Genomic DNA, 12,665 nt, shown 5'->3' with positions numbered 1-12,665 from the left:
AGACTCCTCGAGCGGAAAATGTAGAATAATAATGCCACAGTCGGGCGTCGGGGCGACACCACATAAAGGGCTTATAACCGAAAGTAAAGACAGTGCATGCCGCAGTCGGACGTCTGAGCAACATCACATAAAGGGCTTATATCGAAAAGTGAGAAACGAGTACACGCCACAGTCGGACGTCTGCGCGACGTCACATAAAGGGCTTATGTCACAACTCATTAATACAATAGCTCGGAGACATAAATTATCACAAGCATGAGACACAAAATAAAGTTAGTCCATCAACTGGAATAACAATAAATCTGAGATTTTACCGCTTGAGCTTGTTCACCGGGGGCAAGATTTTCACACGGATAGATTTGGACGTAAAGTCTACATTACTGATCATGGATACGATGATTTGGAAGGAATTGACTCTGCAGAGTTTGTACTTAACCACAGCCAACGGATTTCAGTAGTCACGGGGACTAGTTCCGTCTACGGTGTTCTGGAAGGAACACGTCTAACCAGTACACACCCAATTTAACCATCCGAAGCCAGGGATCACCCTCGGCAACATTCAGGAAAAACCCTGAGTCGGGGAGGCTACAACCTCGCGTAGCATGGGATCAAATTTCTATACGCGCGCTATAAGGGGGTGCCCCCCCTCTCGGTCCCAACCGGAAACACCCATGCCCCCTGACCGAATGACTGGCTTTAATCCTGGGCCAAGGTACCATCATCCCGGCCTCTCTGTTTGGTGTGTACACGGAAAGAGGTTACCAACTTACTAAACCGTATCCTGGCAATGAGACATGTGGTAGCACGGAAAGGGGAAGGGACGATAACACGGCTCCAACCATGTTAACGTCGGAAAGGTCGGATGACACAAGGCTGGCATGCTACAACAGTACCACCTTGCTGCCCTTCATGTCACCACATGATTAGGCCACCTCTCATCAGAGGTCATCGCAACTTTGGAACATGCGGGAAAAGATCGATAACGTGGCTCCAACCACGTTAACGTCGAAGAGAGTCGGATGACGCAAGGCTGGCATGCTACAACAGTACCACCTTGCTGCCCTTCATGTCACTACATGATTAGGCCACCTCTCATCAGAGGTCATCGCAACTTTGGAACAACCGGGTCGTTGCCTTACAAGCAACGAGATATTTATCGACACTCACATGCCACGCACAAACTTTCACATGAACATGCAAAACATCTGCCATATCAAATGTTCAAACATGCTTGCCTGGTTCGGAGAAGTCGGAGTCTAGCTCGGCGAAGTTTGCGGCTCCGTCCCCTCTCCCGGAACCTACGGCAATCACGAAACGGGGTACTAACGTGAAAACCAACACATGCACAGAAACTTTGCCAAATATTTTTCAAATAAATCCCATAAAAACTAGACAAAATTTGGAGATTGACAGGAAAAGAATCACTCAAAAATACCTTTTCATTAAAAAGTTATAAAGGTTTCTGTCCAGGGACCTTTCTGTAATGAAATAGAAAAGTTCCAGGGTTTTAACTGAGAAAACAGAAAACGCTTCGGCTGGGAATGCGCAAGTGCAAGGAGAAAACGTATTTTGCCCGAAGGCGTCAACAGAAAACGGTTCGGGGAAATAAAACAGAGGCTGACACGCGGGGCCCGCATGTCAGGTTTGAAAGTTCGCCGGCGCCCGAAGACGGCGATGGACGCCGGCGTCGAACCACGGCGAGTTAGGAGAAACGGAGGGTACCAAGAGCTTCAGCGTCTTCTTCCGCGTCGGTGGGTGGTGGACTCGTCCAAAGGGGAGCACCACGTCGACGGCGACACTATCTCCGGCGGACGGCGGTTCGGGTGAGGTTGGGGAACTCCGGTGGAGGGCTGCAAAGTACGAATTGGGGCGCGGGTCAGAACGGGTGATGCAAGGAGAAGCTACTGGCAAGAGAATGGGGGCTGCGGAGCACACACGGGGGCGAATCGGGCTGGATCCCGTGGCGGATCGCGGCGGCCGGAGTCGAAGAAGGAGACCCCCTCGCGGCTCTTCCAGTGGCTGGGCGTGCTCTAGGGGAAGTGTAGGGCTGGTGGGTGCTCGAGTTGAAGCTCGGGGCCCCTATTTATAGGCAGATCGACGGGGTGGCCGTGAACGGAGAATCTCCGGCGAGCGATTACGGCGGAGCAGTGGGTTGGCAGAGGGTTTGAGCGGTCGGGCAGCATCAGTGGGTGTTACGGGACTCGTTTTGCAGCTAAACGGAGCTGGCCCTGGCGTAATGGCGTCTGCCCACGGTGAGGTGACCGCACGGGCTCAACGGCGGCAGAGAGCGCGCTCCGCGCCCTAGGGTTCACGACGAGAGCGGCAACGCATTCGGGGGAGTGGACGGCCACGCGGTGGGCTCCGGTGGTTTGGGCGGCGCTGGGTGGAGTCGGCGGCGCCGTGTCTCCCGCTGGCGTCCGCAAAGCCGCCGCCGGCGTCGGTCACGGGGCGGCGCACCTTCTGCTACTCGTCGCCGACGCCCGCAAGATGCCAGGCATTCGTGCGGTGCAGGAACAAGTGGGCGAGGACGAGGAGCAAGGCGACGCGAGGGTACTGGCGAGATCGACGCCCGTTTCTGAAGAAAACGACAGCAGCCACTTGACTGAACTCTGAACTTACTGAATCTTGACAGTGACCAAGCATTGCAGGTGTTCGACAGTAGGTTTTGGTAAAGAGATAAATTTTTCTGGATCTGTAACTTGGTGAGATGATCACTCAAAGCACCCAGGGGCTGCATGAATTTATTTGGAATTTTTGGAGAAAGTTTTGAATGAATTTCACCAAATTTGGCAAATCTGGTCCAAACTTGCAGCTGATGTAGTTTGAAATTTTTGAACTGGAGACCAGTGGATCTTCATGGTTCTAGGTTGAGGGTTCAAAGGACTAGGAGGGGAAAGAAGTTTGGTGGCAAAAATCAAAACAGAAAAAGGAGTTCCTTTGTAAATCTCCAAGTGCTATAAGAGAAGACAGAAATTTGTTTGAATAGAATTTGAATGGAAATGATCACATGAGGAGGTTCAACTTGCTGGATTTGATGCAAATCATGATCCAAAGGTGAGGGAAGGGTTAGGAGAGAGGATTTGCACTAATGCCATGGCAAGAAGGAATAGTTGAAAGTGGCAAAGGACTTTCCAAAAGCCATAGTGCAAATTCAAGAAAAGGTTTTCAAAAGTTATTCTCTCAAATGAAAAACATTTTGACTTGAGCCCAAATGAAGAGCAAGAACTCCCCAGGTCAAAGGCAGATCTTGGGTGAATTCAAATAAAAATTTTGCCATAAAGAAAAAAAATATATTTGAGAGTGAGAGTTCTCTTGAAGAAACTTTTTAAATCACTCCCTTCAAGTCAAATAAAAATCTTTTTTGAAAAATCCTAATAAAAACTTGGGTGTCACAACACCTACCCCCTTAGGAAAAATCTCGTCCTCGAGATTTCTGCTGATCCTCAAATAGATATGGATACTCTGCTCGGAGGAAATCTTCCCTTTCCCATGTGGCTTCATCCTCAGCGTGGTTGCTCCACTGGACCCTGAAAAACTTTGTCGTTTTCTGACGGGTCCTCCGTTCAGACCCTTCTAAAATCTTTACTGGCCTTTCTCTGTAGGTGAGATCTGGTTGCATATCAATGTCCTCATGAGGTACATGTTTCTCCGGGTTACTCACACATTTCCTCAACTGCGAGACGTGGAATACGTCATGGACGTCTGATAGCTCCTTGGGCAGGTCTAGTTGGTAGGCTACCGTGCCTCTTCGTGCCTTCACACAAAATGGTCCAATAAATCTTGGGGCTAGCTTCCCCTTAATTTTGAACCGTTGCAGACCCCTCATAGGAGATACTCGGAGGTATACGGAATCACCAGGTTCAAAGCTGACCTCACGATGCTTCTGATCATAGTAGCTCTTTTGTCGGCTCTGTGCTGTCTTGAGTCTGTCCCTGATTTGTTTAACTTTTTCCTCGGCCTCCTTAAGCATATCTGGGCCGAAGATACGGCTGTCACCTGTTTCTGACCAATTCAATGGGGTACGACACCTCCGTCCGTACAATGCTTCAAAGGGTGCCATTTGCAAGCTGGCTTGGTAACTGTTGTTGTACGCAAATTCCGCATACGGCAAACTCTCTTCCCAACTGGATCCATAGGTGAGCACACAGGCTCTTAGCATATCCTCTAGGATTTGGTTTACACGTTCTGTTTGTCCATCTGTCTGAGGGTGGTATGCTGTACTGAAAGCTAGTTGCGTGCCCAGAGCTTGTTGTAGGCGATCCCAAAATTTGGAGACGAATTGGGTGCCTCGGTCTGATATTATAGTCTTTGGGACTCCGTGCAAGCAAACTATACGAGAGAGATAGAGTTTTGCCAGTCTTTGTGTGGAGTAGGTAGTCTTCACGGGAATGAAGTGAGCAACCTTGGTTAGTCGGTCTGTGATGACCCAGATGGCGTCATTTCCATGCTGTGATCGGGGTAATCCGACAATGAAGTCCATTCCGATTTCATCCCATTTCCACTCCGGTATCCTGTTAGGCTGGAGTAGCCCTGCTGGCTTTTGGTGCTCGGCCTTGATGCGCTGACATGAATCGCAACAAGCAACGAATGTGGCTATATCTCTTTTCATACCGTGCCACCAAAATCTTTCCTGAATGTCCTTGTACATTTTGGTTCCTCCAGGATGTATCGAGTATGGAGCGGTGTGGCTCTCCGTCAAGATCTGTTGCTTGAGTTCCTCAATGTTAGGTACGCAAAGTCTGTCCCGGTACCATAATGTTCCTTCACTGTCCGTGATGAATTCTGAAGTCTTACTACGGTTCATTTTCTTCTTTATGCCTTCGATACTGGGATGTCCCTGTTGAGCCTTCTTGATTTGTTCCACTAGGGTGGGTTGTATCTCCAGGTTCGATATGGTGCCCTCAGAGACTAACATCATGTTGAGCCGAGTGAACTCTCGCTGAAACTCAGGCCTCAAGTTCTGCTGACCGTCACTGTCCGGGCTGGGGTTTCGGCTAAGGGCATCGGCCACTACATTTGCTTTTCCTGGGTGGTAGTGGATGCCGACGTCATAGTCTTTGACCAGTTCCAACCAGCGTCGTTGGCGTAAATTCAGCTCTGGCTGTGTGAAGATATATTTGAGGCTCTTATGGTCCGTATATATTTCACAGCGATCTCCCAACAGAAAGTGCCTCCACTCCTTGAGTGCATGTATAACTGCTGCTAGTTCCAAGTCATGTGTTGGGTAATTTTCCTCATGTTTTCGCAGCTGTCTGGAGGCATATGCGACAACCTTGCCCTCCTGCATTAGCACACATCCGAGACCTTTTCGGGACGCGTCACAATACACCTCAAAGCTCTTGTGTATGTCTGGTACGGTTAAGACTGGCGCGGTTGTTAGCTTCTTCTTGAGTTCTTGGAAGCTCTGCTCACATGCTTCCATCCATACGAATTTCTTGTCCTTCTTGAGTAACTGTGTTATAGGTTTTGCCACAGTGGAGAATCCTTCAATAAACCTCCTGTAATACCCGGCCATTCCTAGGAAACTCCGCACATCTGTAACATTCGCGGGTGGCTTCCAGTCCAGTATGGCCTTGACTTTTTCTGGGTCTACGGCCACGCCTTCTTGGTTCAAAATATGGCCCAAGAAACCAACTTGTCTTAGCCAAAATTCGCATTTGCTAAACTTGGCGTACAACTGATGCTTCCTCAATTCTCCCAAAACCATTCTGAGGTGCTTAGCATGCTCTTCTGGTGTCCTTGAGTAAACCAGAATGTCGTCAATGAATACCACCACAAATTTGTCCATGAATTTCATGAATACTTTGTTCATGAGGTGGACGAAATATGCGGGGGCGTTCGTTAGTCCAAAAGGCATCACTGTGAACTCGTACAACCCATATCTGGAAGTGAATGCTGTCTTGGGGATATCCTCTGTTCGTACTTTCAGTTGATGGTATCCTGATCTCAAATCAATCTTGGAATATACTTTAGCTTGTGCGAGCTGGTCAAACAAATCATTTATCCGTGGCATCGGGTATTTGTTTTTGATGGTGACCATATTGAGGGCTCGATAGTCTATGCATAGTCTCAGTGTCCCATCCTTCTTCTTGGCGAACAATACGGGCGAACCCCATGGTGAGGAGCTAGCTCGTATAAACCCCTTGTCCAGTAATTCCTTTATCTGCTTCTTCAACTCCACCAATTCTGAGGGTGCCATTCTATACGGCTTCTTATAAATGGGAGCGGTGCCAGGTGCTAATTCAATGCTGAATTCGATCTCTCGGTCTGGTGGCATACCTGGTAGTTCTTCCGGGAACACATCAGGGAACTCGCATACCGCTGGCACTTTTCTTAATTCTGCGATGTCCATCTTGTTCAGTTTTGGTTTCTGTGATCGTGGCCTTTCTTGAGCGGAAACTCTTATAGTCTTGCCGTGATGGTGAGTGAGAATCACTGTCCGATTGAAACAGTCGACGAATCCTTTGTTGGTGGTTAACCAGTCCATTCCTAAAATGACATCCAGTCCTTTACTTTCCAACACGATGAGATTCGCGTGGAATGGTAGTCCTTCGAACTCAATGACCACTCCTTGGCAGTAACCCTGAGCAATTTGCTTATTTCCGGGGGACTTGATGATCATAGATTTTTCCAAGGGGAGTATCGGAAAACCATGTTGCGAAACAAAACTCTTCGAAACGAACGAATGGGAAGCTCCAGAATCAAACAAAACCGTGGCAGGTACTGTGTTGACAGGGAACGTACCGAGCACGATGTCTGGGGCATTCTGCGCTTCTTCCCTGGTCACATGGTTCAAGTGACCCTTCCTGTGGTTGTTGCTGGGATTGAAGTTGTTGCGCTTGGGGGCTGGATTGTTTCCACCATTGTTCGGCTTGGGTGCCGAGTCTCTTGGCTTCGGGCACTGTTTAGCATAATGCCCTTGTTGACCACAAGCATAGCAGGTGCCCCCTGGACGGTATGTGAACTCCTTGTCTCTGGCATGAAATTGTCCGACGGGTCTTGGCTCAGTAGTCGTGGATCTCCTCGTGTCTGTCCTTGGGACCTCAGTCTTGCCTTGGTTGCTGCGGGCAAGAGTCGTCTTGTCCCTCTTCCGCTTGCGGATATCTTCCAGACTACGGCGCTCATTCTCCAGGGTGATGGCCTTGTCCACCAGCGTCTTAAAATCCGGAAAGGTGTGTACAATCAGTTGGCATCTTAATGCTGGTGCCAGGCCGTCCAGGAATTTTTCCATCTTCTTGTTTTCTGTCATGTGCTCGTCGTAGGCATAACGAGACAGTTGGGTAAACTGGCCGTTGTATTCTGTGACGGTCATGCCTCTTTGCTTCAGGTCATCAAACTCTCTCTTCTTGATCTTTAGGATGCTCCTGGGAATGTGTGCCCCACGGAAGCCTTCCTTGAATTCTTCCCAGGTGATGTTGTGTTCCCTGGGGTGCATGTGTAGGAAGTTTTCCCACCATGCGGCGGCTGCTCCAGTAAGGTAGTGTGGTGCATAAAGCACCTTCTCATGATCTGAGCATTGAGCGATAATCAGTTTCCTTTCAATCTCGCGAAGCCAATCATCGGCTTCCAGTGGCCTGTCGGTGTGAGCAAAAGTTGAGGGGCGAGTCTTCTGTAACTCAGATAACTTGGAATGTGGTTGATAGGGTTCACGGTGGTTTCCCATATTGATGACATGGTTCATCATCTCCTGGTGCTGCTGCTAGCTTTGCTCGAAGAGACGGCATACTTGAGATAGTGCCGCTTCGCTGTCCTGTTGGCTGGACTGACCCTGAGTGAAATTGTTGCTGGTCTGTGTTCCGTAAACCTCTTCTGGCTGATTGGGCATAGAGCGAGTCCAAGGGCGAGACATTTTTCCAGTCTGGGGTATCATTTGCAAAACCCATGAGAAAAACTGTGTAGCGCAGGAAAACCCTTGCAAAGGCAATAATCCAAAAAGGCTTCAAGATTTTCAAGAAACACAAATGATTTTCACGGAGAAGAAGTGCTTAACACAAATCTTACATGCGAAAGCAAACACAAGATACAACACTCAGGTTGTGCGTACACAATCCTGACATGTTATTAAAAACTAGCGTACTACTCCGGAAGGCAGCAAACACACCAATACAAACTAGCGTACAGATAAAAAAACAACACATCATACAAGCAGGCATAACACGCGGCTACTCGGTGCTCTCAGTCGGAGATGGTGAAGATCTCCTTCCCCTTGCCGAGGGCAAGGTTCAGCGGTCCAGGAGAATCAACCTCCTCCTCTCTAGCCGGTTCCTGGCGTGCGACGCTGCGCTGCGGTGATGGTGCGGGGGCGACTGGCGGTAGAGCACGTGCGGCAGGCGGTGCGGCTCTGACTGGAGTAGGAGCGATGACTCGGTCGAACTCCTCAGTGGTAGGCAGACGGCGAGCAGTGGCCAAAACGGCCGGTGCATACGAGGCTGAAGACGAGACGAATGTCAGAGGCGGCGCCGTGTGGAGAAGCTCCTTCCTGCTGGCAGGACCGCCCCGGACTAAGTCCATGCGGGCAGCCACAAGATCATCTACGAGGTTGTCGAAAGACTCCTCCAGAGCCTTGAGATACTCCACAACCATCTCGATGGCTTCATCTCGCTCTCCCCGATGGCAGGCGAACGCATAGTGGCTGGTGTAAGGCACATGGCATGGGAGGTAGCGGTAGCGACGAGTCTTCATCATAGGAAGGATGTCCCGAAGGCGAGCTATCGCCTCACGGGCAGCCATCTGCATGGCATGCCTCTCCGTAGGCATGGCCCTTCCCGTAAAACGGAAATGGCGAGCAGCAGATCGTCCTCCCCTGAATTGCACCACAGCCTGGTGCATAGACACGTCGTCACTGAGCTTGTGCTGATAGAGTGTGAACTCCGGGCGAGCTGCTGGCCCGATCGCGAGCTTGGGGATGGAGACGAGGAGCTTGACAAACCCCTCGGGCACATTGGTGAACACTCGATTCTCACAGCTGCTGCCAGCCATCTACAAAAGTAGGCAAACATTCTGAGTAGTCATGTCATAAATTTTATGATGACCAACAGAAAATAGCTACAATTGCAAAATGCTGAAGAAGCACTAAAGACGCTAATAACCGATTAGCGACCGCACCTAGTGGCTTCCTACAGTCAGCCTGGCTCTGATACCAAGCTTGTCACGACCGATTTTTCAATAAAATAATTATTGAGAAACCAATCCCTATTACGGACCAGCGAGGAAGAATTCCTTCTCACTGATAGACAATACATTGGTCACAGAAGAAAAATACCAGGAGTACTAAATATAATACAAGGTTGAGCAGAGACTGCCCAACAATTTATTACATGCACACCGATAAAACAATACGGCAGATAGGGTGGCAAACTACTAGCTCACGATAAAAACGGTGGTGGAAAGGTCATCGCGAGGCGAGTGACATGATTCCAGAATACTACAACTCTTCGAGCGTCGGAGTGAGGCTCGAGAAGACTTATTGCGGGTGGCGGAAGCGTAAACGATACAAGTGACCAATATCCGGGATCGCGCAGGACTGACTGGGACTCCTCTAGGCGTCGGACGCGCTATCAAACTCTTCATCCAAGAGATCGCCTTCGTCAACATCTGGCCAAATCAACAAGCCAGGTGAGTACTATGAAAGTACTCGCAAGACAGTTCGGACATAAGGTATAACAAATGCAAACATGAAGCACATGAATAAGTTAACCAGTGCGATCAGACACAGAGATAATAAATACTGGGTGCCAAGCGAGGGTCTGAATGACGCCTCGAGCGGAAACTGCAGAATAGTAATGCTGGTGCCAAACGAGTGTCTGAAAGACTCCTCGAGAGGAAAATGCGGAATAATAATACAGGTGCCAAACGAGTGTCTGAAAGACTCCTCGGGAGGAAAATGCGGAATAATAATACAGGTGCCAAACGAGTGTCTGAAAGACTCCTCGAGAGGAAAATGCGGAATAATAATACAGGTGCCAAACGAGTGTCTGAAAGACTCCTCGAGAGGAAAATGCGGAATAATAATACAGGTGCCAAACGAGTGTCTGAAAGACTCCTCGAGCGGAAAATGTAGAATAATAATGCCACAGTCGGGCGTCGGGGCGACACCACATAAAGGGCTTATAACCGAAAGTAAAGACAGTGCATGCCGCAGTCGGACGTCTGAGCGACATCACATAAAGGGCTTATATCGAAAAGTGAGAAACGAGTACACGCCACAGTCGGACGTCTGCGCGACGTCACATAAAGGGCTTATGTCACAACTCATTAATACAATAGCTCGGAGACATAAATTATCACAAGCATGAGACACAAAATAAAGTTAGTCCATCAACTGGAATAACAATAAATCTGAGATTTTACCGCTTGAGCTTGTTCACCGGGGGCAAGATTTTCACACGGATAGATTTGGACGTAAAGTCTACATTACTGATCATGGATACGATGATTTGGAAGGAATTGACTCTGCAGAGTTTGTACTTAACCACAGCCAACGGATTTCAGTAGTCACGGGGACTAGTTCCGTCTACGGTGTTCTGGAAGGAACACGTCTAACCAGTACACACCCAATTTAACCATCCGAAGCCAGGGATCACCCTCGGCAACATTCAGGAAAAACCCTGAGTCGGGGAGGCTACAACCTCGCGTAGCATGGGATCAAATTTCTATACGCGCGCTATAAGGGGGTGCCCCCCTCTCGGTCCCAACCGGAAACACCCATGCCCCCTGACCGAATGACTGGCTTTAATCCTAGGCCAAGGTACCATCATCCCGGCCTCTCTGTTTGGTGTGTACACGGAAAGAGGTTACCAACTTACTAAACCGTATCCTGGCAATGAGACATGTGGTAGCACGGAAAGGGGAAGGGACGATAACACGGCTCCAACCATGTTAACGTCGGAAAGGTCGGATGACACAAGGCTGGCATGCTACAACAGTACCACCTTGCTGCCCTTCATGTCACCACATGATTAGGCCACCTCTCATCAGAGGTCATCGCAACTTTGGAACATGAGGGAAAAGATCGATAACGTGGCTCCAACCACGTTAACGTCGAAGAGAGTCGGATGACGCAAGGCTGGCATGCTACAACAGTACCACCTTGCTGCCCTTCATGTCACTACATGATTAGGCCACCTCTCATCAGAGGTCATCGCAACTTTGGAACAACCGGGTCGTTGCCTTACAAGCAACGAGATATTTATCGACACTCACATGCCACGCACAAACTTTCACATGAACATGCAAAACATCTGCCATATCAAATGTTCAAACATGCTTGCCTGGTTCGGAGAAGTCGGAGTCTAGCTCGGCGAAGTTTGCGGCTCCGTCCCCTCTCGCGGAACCTACGGCAATCACGAAACGGGGTACTAACGTGAAAACCAACACATGCACAGAAACTTTGCCAAATATTTTTCAAATAAATCCCATAAAAAACTAGACAAAATTTGGAGATTGACAGAAAAAGAATCACTCAAAAATACCTTTTCATTAAAAAGTTATAAAGGTTTCTGTCCAGGGACCTTTCTGTAATGAAATAGAAAAGTTCCAGGGTTTTAACTGAGAAAACAGAAAACGCTTCGGCTGGGAATGCGCAAGTGCAAGGAGAAAACGTATTTTGCCCGAAGGCGTCAACAGAAAACGGTTCGGGGAAATAAAACAGAGGCTGACACGCGGGGCCCGTATGTCAGGTTTGAAAGTTCGCCGGCGCCCGAAGACGGCGATGGACGCCGGCGTCGAACCACGGCGAGTTAGGAGAAACGGAGGGTACCAAGAGCTTCAGCGTCTTCTTCCGCGTCGGTGGGTGGTGGACTCGTCCAAAGGGGAGCACCACGTCGACGGCGACACTATCTCCGGCGGACGGCGGTTCGGGTGAGGTTGGGGAACTCCGGTGGAGGGCTGCAAAGTATGAATTGGGGCGCGGGTCAGAACGGGTGATGCAAGGAGAAGCTACTGGCAAGAGAATGGGGGCTGCGGAGCACACACGGGGGCGAATCGGGCTGGATCCCGTGGCGGATCGCGGCGGCCGGAGTCGAAGAAGGAGACCCCCTCGCGGCTCTTCCAGTGGCTGGGCGTGCTCTAGGGGAAGTGTAGGGCTGGTGGGTGCTCGAGTTGAAGCTCGGGGCCCCTATTTATAGGCAGATCGACAGGGTGGCCGTGAACGGAGAATCTCCGGCGAGCGATTACGGCGGAGCAGTGGGTTGGCAGAGGGTTTGAGCGGTCGGGCAGCATCAGTGGGTGTTACGGGACTCGTTTTGCAGCTAAACGGAGCTGGCCCTGGCGTAATGGCGTCTGCCCACGGTGAGGTGACCGCACGGGCTCAACGGCGGCAGAGAGCGCGCTCCGCGCCCTGGGGTTCACGACGAGAGCGGCAGCGCATTCGGGGGAGTGGACGGCCACGCGGCGGGCTCCGGTGGTTTGGGCGGCGCTGGGTGGAGTCGGCGGCACCGTGTCTCCCGCTGGCGTCCGCAAAGCCGCCGCCGGCGTCGGTCACGGGGCGGCGCACCTTCTGCTGCTCGTCGCCGACGCCCGCAAGATGCCAGGCACTCGTGCGGTGCAGGAACAAGTGGGCGAGGACGAGGAGCAAGGCGACGCGAGGGTACTGGCGAGATCGACGCCCGTTTCTGAAGAAAACGACAGCAGCCACTTGACTGAACTCTGAACTTACTGAATCTTGA

Source organism: Aegilops tauschii, chromosome 7 (genome assembly GCF_002575655.3).
Source record: "Aegilops tauschii subsp. strangulata cultivar AL8/78 chromosome 7, Aet v6.0, whole genome shotgun sequence".
NCBI classification, from domain to species: domain Eukaryota; kingdom Viridiplantae; phylum Streptophyta; class Magnoliopsida; order Poales; family Poaceae; genus Aegilops; species Aegilops tauschii.
This window is presented reverse-complemented; position numbering follows the sequence as displayed.